The sequence below is a fragment of the Protopterus annectens genome, chromosome 8.part1 (assembly GCF_019279795.1).
Source record: "Protopterus annectens isolate FY-2018-M chromosome 8.part1, PAN1.0, whole genome shotgun sequence".
In the NCBI taxonomy this organism is placed as follows: Eukaryota; Metazoa; Chordata; order Ceratodontiformes; family Protopteridae; genus Protopterus; species Protopterus annectens.
Window position 1 is genome coordinate 481,687,495 of NC_056742.1, and position 12,424 is coordinate 481,699,918.

Sequence of the window (12,424 nt, forward strand, 5' to 3'; positions counted from 1 at the left end):
TACACTAAGGTCATTGGACCACAATTACCAATATGACTCATTCATAGTCCATGTGGGAGTAAATGACCTGAGATGTACCTCGCTAGACTATATAATGACAGATATCATGGAGTTCTTGGAATATGTGTCTCAGGCTGGTATAAGCCTAGCATTGAGCAGCATTTTACCTTCTCCAAAGATGATGCCACAATACAAACAAAAGATGATTGACTTTAATAATTTGCTTAGTTTCTGGTGTCATTCTAAGGGGGTGCAATATTTGTCAGTATGGAAGGAGATGGTCAACAGACCACGCTACTTTGCCAGGGATGGTCTGCACCTCTCCCCTCTAGGCTTTCGAATATTAGCTAAAACATTGTCTTCCCCCATAGTGCCTTTTTTAGGCAATGCCAAACTGAAAGTACTTCCAAAATAGGAAATCAAAACCAAGAAAATGTAAAGGTATTACTGCTCAATGCTAGAAGTCTAAACAAAAACGTCCACTCCCTAGAAGCTCTCTTTACCCTAGAGAATGCTGATGTCTGTGCAGTCACTGAGACGAGGTTTAAAGCCATGGAGAACACACCAACAGTTCAACGTTATAATGCCTTCCACACATTTAGGCCAGCTACTTCACAGGCAGGGACCAAAGGTGGAGGTGTCTCTATTTATATCAAAAATGAATATTCTTCAAGGCTGGTCAAACTGGACAATGCACTTGAGTTGCCCCATGTTCAAACCACCAGAAGTAAAATCCAGTACCACTTCCTTGCAAGCTATAGGTCCCCCTCTATGACCCAGGAAACCCATACCATGTATTTAAACTTATTAGAAACACTAACCATCCAACCCAATACCATATTCATGGGTGACTTTAATTACCCCACTATTAACTGGGAATCCTGTACGATACCAAATGTACAAGCACAGAGATTCCTGGATTTTGTAAACACAAACTCCCTGGACCAGATAGTCAATATACCAACCAGGGGTGCAACCACACTGGATCTGGTCCTCACTAATATGGGAGACTGCTGCACAACCCCTACTGTAATGCCTTCCCTGGTAAGGTCAGACCACAAAATGGCCTCCTTTGAACTAAAAATAAAACTTGGACAACCAGCTAAACCTGGAATATTCAGGAACTATTCTAAGTCTAATTTCCTGCTCTTAAGTGAGAACCTGTCAAAATTTCAAGCCCCCATAAAACCTGTGAACACTTTTGCTTATGCAAAACTGTTCATAGAAACCCTGTACAAGCATGTTAATAGCTGCACAGAGGCAGTTGTACGCACCAGGAAGAAGTACAGAACTAACTCAAAAAACAAGCCACCCTGGTGGAATTACAAAATCAATCAGCTATATAACAGGAGGAAGAAAATTATGGCAAAAATTAGGAGGTGGAGCACCCAGCAGGATAAAAGTACTCTTATCAAACTATACAAAAAACTCAGAGAACAAATAAAGTCTACCAAAGCCAAATCTGAGGTAACTTTGTCTTCCCAGGCCAAGGACAATCATAACGCATTCTTTAGCTATGTCCGCAACCTCAAAGGCAATACACAGTTGTGTGCAGGAAATATCATCAAATATAACTCCCCCTGCTATCACTAGGGAACAGGTCCTTAATGCTCTCTCTAAGACCAAGAACACTACATCAGTGGGCCCAGACAATATCCCAGGATGCCTTCTACATAGCATGAAACATGACCTATCAGGGCCTCTGGAATTACTATTTAACTGTAGCCACCAAACAGGCTTTGTGCCTCATGAATGGAGAAATGCAACAGTCATCCCTCTGCACAAAGGAGGGCCATCTACAGAGCCTGGAAACTACAGACCCATAAGTCTCACTAGTCTTAATTGTAAAGCCATGGAAACAATTATCATGGAGATGAACAACAGAGATATAGTAAATCTCCAGACACTGGACCCAACCCAGTTTGGTTTTGTCAAGGGCAGGTCATGTCTACTCAGCCTGGTAGATTTCTTTGAGAAGGTCACCAAAGCAATGGATGAGGACAAAATCATTCACACTGCCTACCTTGACTTGGCCAAGGCATTTGACACAATACCCCACTCAGGCATTGTTGACAAACTTAGGAGGTTAGGTACGGGCCTGTATGTCACCTGGTGGATAGCCAACTGGTTCACAGACAGGACCCAGGAAGTTAGAACTGGGGAGTCCACCTCTACAAAGTGACCAGTCACAAGTGGAGTCCCTCAGGGATCAGTTCTTGGACTGCTCCTTTTTGGCATTTATATGTCAGAAGTCAAGGCCAGTGTCAGTGGTCTCTGGCTGACTAAATTTGCAGATGATTGCAAATTAGGAGCTGTCATTGAATCTCACACTGACACAAAAATTCTCCAGATGGGGCTGATACAGACAACTGATGTTAGAGCCATGGACTAAAACTAAATGCCAAGAAATGCATAATAGTATACTTTGGGAAGTCATCCATCACTGGTAACTATCATATTGACAAAATACCCCTTAGAGTTGACCCACTAGTCAGGGACTTAGGAACACACATAGATAGTAATCTAGCCTTTGATTATCACGTGTCTACAGTGGTGAGGAAATCATTCTATGTTGCGCAACTTATAAACAAAACTATGGCACCTAAGTCCAAGGAAGTCATTGTTCCACTGTATTTGGCATTCAACAGCCCTATCATTGAATACAATGCCACCTTTGGTATGTACTTAACCAGGCATATCCAACAACTAAAATGTCCACAGACATTCCTCACTAAAAGAATACAGGGCATAAGTAATATGTCCTATACAGACCGCCTCAAGGCCCTATCCCTGTATTCTGTCCCCTACAGGCTTTTGATGGGAGATCTATGCCTGGCAAACACAGCATTGTCAGACCCCACTCTGATGAACCTCCTGCATATCCACAAAATAAACAGCACCAGACTTACCTGTTGTAAAGACTAAAACTTTGCCTGTGCTATAAACTGGACCTGGTGGAGAGATAGGTATGTATCCCAGAGACTACCCTGTCTATGGAACAGGCTCCCCATCCATGGGAATCAGAGTTCCTCCCTAACCCAATTCAAGTGCAACTTGGACAATTGGATGGGAAACCAGAAACTCATCCCTGGTTTGGCACTTATGTCTGTAATGGACACAGGCAGTCTGTAAATGATTCATCTCCCAGGCCCATGCTTACACTTATCAAGGGTATCGGAGCTTGTCAGAGATTTTGGAATGCATGGCTAGGCTTAAAAAGGCCATTGTGGTCATTAGCCTAGTAAACACCTATGAACCTGTGAACCTAAAATAGAACAGTAAAATGATTACCGTGCCTCATGATTTAAAGTAGATTGATACGTAAATAATATATTTACAAGTCAACCAAATACTACTTCTTGTCAGTACACTTAGACTGTGAATGACCTTGAAAATATCTGTCAGTCATATTCTTTTATTGTGATAATTGTCATTTCTGTTATTGTACTATCATCGCAATGCTTAATAGTATTTTTAACTTTAATATCAAAAGGATTAAAATCTAAAGCTGCATACCTCAAGTGTGGATTATTATTCTAAGTCTGTTGAAATAACCAGACTGACAGACAAATAAAATGCAGGTGTAATTATAACATTAAGTTCTGTATTCCTTATAAAGAGAGTTAATGATACTTTAATTCCTTACTATGATCCACAATGCACAAGTCAGGAACTCAGACAGTTTATGCGTGAGTGGGAATTCAAACATTAAGCATCCATTCCAGATCACCATCAGGGTATTGAATAAGTTCACAGAACAATCTAAACAATGAAGAATCTAATGACAAATGGCTACAGAAAACGATGCAATGAATGTTTGCTTGCAATTCTTGAATACAGATCCATTGCAAGGACTGTGTCTCTCACCATCTTAGCTACTCACAGAGGTGTAGCTAGGATGAGGTGAAAGGAGCATACACCCCATATGCAAGATGTGAGAATGTGTGACTGGCAGTACTGGTATTCAGTTTCTAAATGCTGACAGTGCATTTCCATTCAGGTCTGAAGTGCTTCAGCACACAGTGTGTGACATTTACTATAGCAGGCTGCTTGTTATATTTGTAGTAAGCTGTTTGCTACAGTATAAAGGAGACTCTTTTTTTTGGTTGTCAACTTGGACAATTTACACTGATGCCAGATTGTGGAACCAATGGAAAAACTTGCCACAACTATGACTATGCACTTGTGTTTATTTGTCCACATGACTGTGTGATGTGTGGCTCCTGTTCAGAAAGATGTCACTGAAATAATAATGGCTTTGGTAGTGCTGGTTCCATATAAGTACAGTATGTGCTAGAGTGTGAGTTGACATCTATAACTGCAGAACTGCAGTATAACACAAACTCATGACACAGCTGTGTTATAGTGTACAGCGATCTTTAAATTGCATTAGTGATGCTAAGCATGTTGTGTAGCTCATTTGCACAGATATCTGTGTCGACCATCCATCTGCTTGTCTCGCCAGGCACAGTAACATATCACTCCTTACTCCCGCAGACCTGCTTCACAGTCATCTTAGGATCAGTATTAATGTTTCACCTGCATTTTTCTATGCACTACCCTTATGCAATAGAGATAACGGAGGTGTGGTTTTGAAAAAGAATCTCTCTGCCCACACTAATTGGCCAACAGAGGGTGGTAAATTAGCTCAATGGAGATAGCACTTTATTCACAGGGATGGTAAAGTCGCACAGAGAAATACATCAGCAAAGGCTCATTACCATGTCTCTCAAATGAACACTGCACTCTCAAATATGAGTGGTCTGCTTACCAGCACATGCACATTAGTAGCATAGGTGCTGTCTGAGACATACACACATACACACACACACACACACACACACACACACACACACACACACACACACACACACACACACACACACACACCACCCAATTGCTTAAACTCACTGAAACACTCTTCTATACACCCACAGTAGAAACACACACACACACATACACAAACACACACACACACACACACACACACACACACACACACACACACACACACACACACACACACACACACACACACACACACACACACACACACACACACACACACACACACACAGACATATACACATAGACACATAATGGGAGCTGGTACCCCATGCCTACCTCCCTTAGTGTAAAACTCTAGAGAAAGATGTGCATAAATACACACACAGACACAAACACACACACACACACACACACACACACACACACACACACATATAAAAACATATATCCACCCACCCACCTTCACAGCCCACAGAGATGCACAGACATGTCCACACACACAGACACACAAGGAGTCCCACAGCTACACTATATTTGCCTGTATTGTGACTACTCTATAGGAGTGAATGCATTCACAGCCCACAGACATGAACAGATATGTCCACACACAGACACACAAGGAGTCCCACAGCTAAACTATACCTGCCTGTATTGTGACTACTCCATAGCAGTGAATGCATTCACAGCTCACAGACATGCACAGATATATCGACACAGACACACAAGGAGTCCCACAGCTACTCTCTACTTGCCTGTATAGTGACTACTCCATAGGAGTGAATTTATTCACAGCCCACAGACATGCACAGATATGTCCACACACAGACACACAAGGAGTCCCACAGCTAAACTACACTTGCCTGTATTGTGACTATCCATAGGAGTGAATGCATTCACAACCCACAGACATACACAGATATGTCCACACACAAACACACAAGGTGTCCCACAGCTGCACTACACTTGCCTGCATTGTGACTACTCCATAGGAGTGAATGCATTCACAGGCCATGGACATGCACAGATATCTCCACACACAGACACGCAATGAGTCCCAAAGCTACACTATACTTGCCTGTATTGTGACTACTCCGTAGCAGTGAATGCATTCACAGCCCACAGACATGCACAAATATGTTCACACACAAACACACAAGGAGTACTAAATCTACACTATACGTGCCTGTATTGTGACTACTCCATAGGAGTAAATGCATTCACAGCACACAGACATGCAGAGATATGTCCAAACACAGACACACAAGGAGTCCCACAGCTACACTATACTTGCGTGTATTGTAACTACTCCATAGGAGTGAATGCATTCACAGCCAACGGACATGCACAGATATGTCTACACACAGGCACACAAGGAGTCCCACAGCTACACTATACATGCCTGTATTGTGAGTACTCCATAGGAGTGAATGCATTCACAGCACAAAGACATGCAAACATATGTCCACACACAGACACACGAGTCCCACAGCTACACTATACTTGCCTATATTGTCACTTCTCCATAGCAGTGAATGCATTCACAGCCCACAGACATGCAGATATGTCCACACACAGACACACAAGCAGTCACAAAGCTAAACTATACTTGCCTGTATTGTGACTACTCCAAAAAAGTGAATGCAATCACAGCCCACAGACATGCACACATATGTCCACACACAGACAATCAAGGATTCCCACAGCTATACTATACTTGCCTGTATTGTGACTACTCCATAGCAGTAAATTCATTCACAGCCCACAGACATGCACAGATATGTCCACACAGAAGGAGTCCCACAGCTACTCTAAACTTGACTGTATTGTGACTACTCCATAGCAGTGAATACATTCCAGCCCACAGACATGCACAGATATGTCCACACAGAGACACACAAGGAGTCCCACAGCTAAACTTTTCTTGCATGTATTGTGACTACTCCATAGAAATGAATGCATTCATAGACCACAGACATGCACAGATATATCCACACACAGATACACAAGGAGTCCCACAGCTACACAAAACTTGCCTGTATTGTGACTACTAAATAGGAGTGAATGCATTCACAGCCCACGGACATGCACAGATATGTCCACACACAGACACATAAGGAGTCCCACAGATACACTATACTTGCCTGTATTGTGACTACTCCATAGCAGTGAATGCATTCACAGCCCACAGACATGCGTAGATATGTCCACACACAGACACACAAGGAGTCCCACAGCTACACTATACTTGCCTGTATTGTGACTACTCCATAGGAGTGAATGCATTCACAGCCCACAGACATTCAAAGATATGTCCACACACAGACACACAATGAGTCCAACAGCTAAACTATACTTGCCTGTATTGTGACTACTCTATAGGAGTGAATGCATTTACAGCCCACAGACATGCACAGATATGTCCACACACAGACACGCAAGGAGTCCCACAGCTACACTATACTTGCCTGTATTGTGAATACTCCATAGGAGTGAATGCATTCACAGCCCACAGACATGCACAGATATGTCCACACACAGACACACAAGGAGTCCAACAGCTACACTATACTTGCCAGTACTGTGACTACTCCATAGCAGTGAATGCATTTACAGCTCACAGACATGCACAGATATGACGACACACAGACATACAAGGAGTCCCACAGCTACACTATACTAGCCTATATTGTGACCACTCCATAGGAGTGAATGCATTCACGGCCCACAGACATGCACAGAATATGTCCACACACAGACACACAAGGAGTCACACAGCTACACTGTACTTGCCTGTATTTGACTACTCCATAGCAGTGAATGTATTCACAGCCCACAGACATGCACAGATATGTCCACACAGAGATGCACAAGGAGTCCCACAGCTACATTGTACCTGCCTGTATTGTGACTACTCCATAGGAGTGAATGCATTCACAGCCCACAGTCATGCACAGATATGTCCACACACAGACATACAAGGAGTCTCACAGCTACACTATACTTGCATGTATATTGACCACTCCATACGAGTTAAATGCATTCACAGCCCTCAGACTTGCACAGATATATCCACACACAGACACACAAGGAATCCCACAGCTGCACTATACTTGCCTGTATTGTGACTGTTCCATAGCAGTGAATGCATTCACAGCCCACAGACATGCACAGATATGTCCACACACAGATACACAAGGAGTCCCTCAGCTACACTATACTTGCCTGTATTGTGACTACTCCATAGCAGTGAATGCATTCTCAGCCCACAGACATGCACAGATACGTCCACACACAGACACACAAGGAGTCCCTCAGTTACATTATACTTGCCTGTATTGTGACTACTCCATAGGAGTGAATGCATTCACAGCCCACAGACATGCACTATGTCCACACACAGACACACAAGGAGTCCCACAGCTACACTATACATACCTGTATTGTGACTACTCCATAGCAGTGAATGGGTAAATGCAATCAAAAGATGGTGTTGACATTTTCCTCCTATAGAAACAATAACAAGTTGTTCTGTTGAGTTAGTCTGAAGCCACTGCCATTTCTGCGAGAGAGCACATGACTACTTAGCATTAGCTCCACCTCCCCTGACTGCTGCAGTTGGACACAGCTTGCCAGCAAGATCAGTCTCCATACCAAGACCAGTGCCAGGGAAAACCATAGTGGGAGATTGCTCTTTGAATCAGAAATAATGACCTTGTGCTCCCTGGATCAGAAATGATGACCCTGATATAGAAACTACATGTAAAGGAACTGAGTGTTGTCAAAGCTGCAGTGATATATTTGGCAGATTAAATTTATGCTGGTAATATTACAAGGTGACAATAATGTTGGTTCAGATGGTCAGTTTACTCATACCAAATGAGAAGGACATAATATAAATAAATGTTGCAATGCATGCAGAGACAAATTCTTTGAAGAATTATAGAGTACATCTTGTCACTCTGCAGGTGTCTGGTGAGACTACACCTGTAACACTGTACTGAGTTATGATACCTTTTCAGGGAAAAGAAGAAACTAGTTGACAAGGTACAAATGACGAACCACAGGAATGATAAAGAGGAGTGGAGGAGTAGAACTACAGCTTGTCCAGCTAAATTTGTTCACTCTAGAGGAGATGAAGGCTGGACATAATCAAAATCAATAAAATAATAAGGGTACATTGTAGAGGCATCAACCTGAAGAGGAAGGACAGAGAAAGGGGGTAGAACTTATCTATCAAACTGAGAGCACTAGCATTAGTCTGTGCATAAGGAGGAACTTCTTCACAGAAAGGGTGGAAGATGACTATCATTCACTTCTAGAGCAGTTGGTAGACTATATGAACCATTAAACATTTCAAGAAGACATTGGCATATGTTGGAAGAGAAACAAGGATACGGGTGCAGCAACTCTATGTTAACCGAACCAAAAAAGCAGTGTAAATGCCCAAATGTGTTTCATTGTGATCAGACTTATGCAATGTAATATCAGGGCATTATCTTATTAATTAGAGTAATGCCACTGAAAAATGCTAAAGACTGATTGTGTAGTAATTATGAGTAATCAGCTGTCAGGACTAGAAAAATTATTACTGGGTATTCATAAAAAGCGACAGGAATGCATTCAAGATGCATATGGATAGGCATTTATTTATGAAGATATCTGGCCTTCCAGTCATAATGGTCTTATATTTATTACGTTTAATCAACTGTATTTATGTAACTTGTCACTCAATGAAATGTTTCATAACATCTCACAATGTTTTTTGGCCTCAGAGTTAGTTATATCGAGTAATGGGGTTTATCAGACAAAGTCTCCTAAATGGGTATGTTGCAGTTTTTATGAATTGCATATTTTATTAGATGTGTGAAATTTGTAATGAATATTTTACTAATGATGCAGCTGTATACAGTATAATGGTTTGTTTTCAGAGTCATTATTTCTTAATAAAAGATGAATTGCTTCAGGTTGGAATGTAACTATCTATGTTTTCAAAACAGAGAAAGATTTTGTGCTGGTTTGAAAAAAAAAAACTACCCTAAAATGAATTCTGAATGAGGACTGCTCCTCTTTAACTAATTTTTGGACTATTTGTTGGGTTTGAGAATTTTCTGTCTCACAGAAGATAAATATGACTTGTATTTCCACTTTCTTCTTTTTTCTGGATTATGGACTTGAGCTCTAATCACACCATGAAGCTTGGCTCATTTCTGTTGTTTTGCCTGATTCTCTAATAAATAAAATGTTTTTTATTTATTCAGTTATAAAAGCACGTATCTAGCATTTTATTTATTAATAAAATGGTAACTTCACAATATTGTTGTGCTTATTGGCATCTGCCCTTTTTATAAACAGACCACTTGGCTATAAGAAACTATAATTTTATTTCTTGAGCTGGTTCACTGAAGACTGTACAGGAACTGAAATTTGAGAGTCAGACTAGTCATGGACCGTGGCGGTGTAAGCCAAAAAAACAGGAAAAGAGGTACTGCCACTGGAAAAGAACTAAATGTGAGTGTGTGTGTGTGTGTGTGTGTGTGTGTGTGTGTGTGTGTGTGTGTGTGTGTGTGTGTGTGTGTGTGTGTGCATGCATGTGTGTGTGTGTGTGTGTGTGTGTGTGTGTGTGTGTGTGTGTGTGTGTGTGTGTGTGTGTGTGTGTGTGTGTGTGTGTGTGTGTGTCTGTGTGTGTGTCTGTGTGTCTGTATGTTGTATGTGTCTGTGCGTGTTTGTCTGTTTGTGAGTCTGTTTTTGGGTAGGCCTCTATAGTGTCAGTAAGACTGCAGTAGAAGGGAATGGGTTGAGATCAAGATGTGTAAAACCCTGAGTAGCCTGTGATTATAATTCTGTTCTATAGCTGTGCAGTGTAAATCTATTTTGAGTGGGGTGTTGCCGGTATTGGTCATAACTGAAAGTCGCATTAAGTGTTTAGTGTACATTATTAAGTCCAGTCACCCTTCTACTTTGGGTGGTCAGCAACATGCAATGAAGCTCTACAAAAGGGGGAGAAATATTAAGAACTATACATTTTCCTAGATTTAGAAAGTCATGTATCACATATTCAATTAGATACATGAAAGTTATCACTGTTCTTTTTTTGTAAAGTTGCAGCTATTTATAGCAGAATGGAAATGTTTTCATCTTTATTGCTTTACATTAAAAACTAGCTAAATAGTATTTATTTTCCATAGTTACTAAATGTATATATACAACTTGGAGGGAAAAAGCAATAAACAGCAATGGGGTCTATGTTTAGCCATCGAACTGACTAAACATCTAACAGCTAATTATCAAATGAAAATCAATGAACGTTCATTCATCGAATGTAGACTTCATCAAATGTATTAGGCAGGTAAATTAACTAGTTTGCTATTATTAACCCCAAGTCACACACTGCAGTATTTCAAACCTACCCAGGTGGAGGCCTTCACCACCCACACCTGCCAATATGGGGTGCTTCACCCCCACACCCCACAAATATATGTACCAACTCTGAGATTGCACTATGGTGGGGAAAAGGAAAAATTCCCTGATGTTGGCCAGTTAGTTACTTTCCCCATCTCACACGTTCTGTGAAATCAATGTTTGATGAATGAATGTTTGATGAGTTCCATTCGATGATTAGCCATTTGATATTTATTTTGTTCAACAAGTAGTCATAGACACACAGAAATGATAAAGAATTAAAAAAAAGGAACAGATGAGCACTTTTGCCTTGTGAGCAAAGGCTTCTTCAATCTAAAACAACTTAACATTAGATATTTACAACCTTGATGTATCTACAAGTTGATGGGGAACCTCCCAAGGGGTATGAGGAAGACTGTGATAAAATAATGGCCAATCCCCAATGATATTTTGTTATTAGTAAAGTTTAAGCTGGGTGTAAACTTATCATTGATGTAAATGATACCTTTTAATACTCCCGTGGGGAAGCCCAAGTGACAGAGCGACAAGCAATATAGGAGATGAAAAACAGTTGGTCTAAGTTAAGCTTGCTATTATTTATTTATTGATTTATTGACATTTGATTAATGGGAAAGTCTGACTGGGTAGAAACTAATTTTCTGTGGAAGCCCAGACAGAAAAGCACCAAATTATTGCAAAACATTTTAAGGACAATAATTTTACAATCTTTAAAAATAAAATAAAAACATCTGAAGTTTAAATAATTATAACAAATTAGACATAATATAAAAATATTGGTTAAGAATCAATGCAAGGTATACGACAATCATTTAATATTTAGAGAAATTTTAGACAGTTTGTACACAAATTAAAGGTAAGTTAGTCTAATATAAACATGAACTGCAATATGAAGTGAGGTAAAAACAGGTTTATGGTATATTTAGAGAGAAAATCAGGGAAGATAATCATCAGTAAGGATGTAAGTTAAGAATGGAGAATAAGGAGGTATAAGGAATGAAAAGGTACTTGTTCACATTTAGGTTTATTAAGCTGGGAAAATGGCCTGCCCTCATCCTAGGGAAGAAATATCAAATTCAGAGCTCACCAGTCTTTGAAAGGTACACAGCTAATCTCTGGGAAATAAGTGAACTGGCTCAGAACTAAATACAATGTTAGATCACTTCACCTGTAAAACTAATTCAACAGTTGATCTCTGTCAAAGGGAAGAGAAATTAGC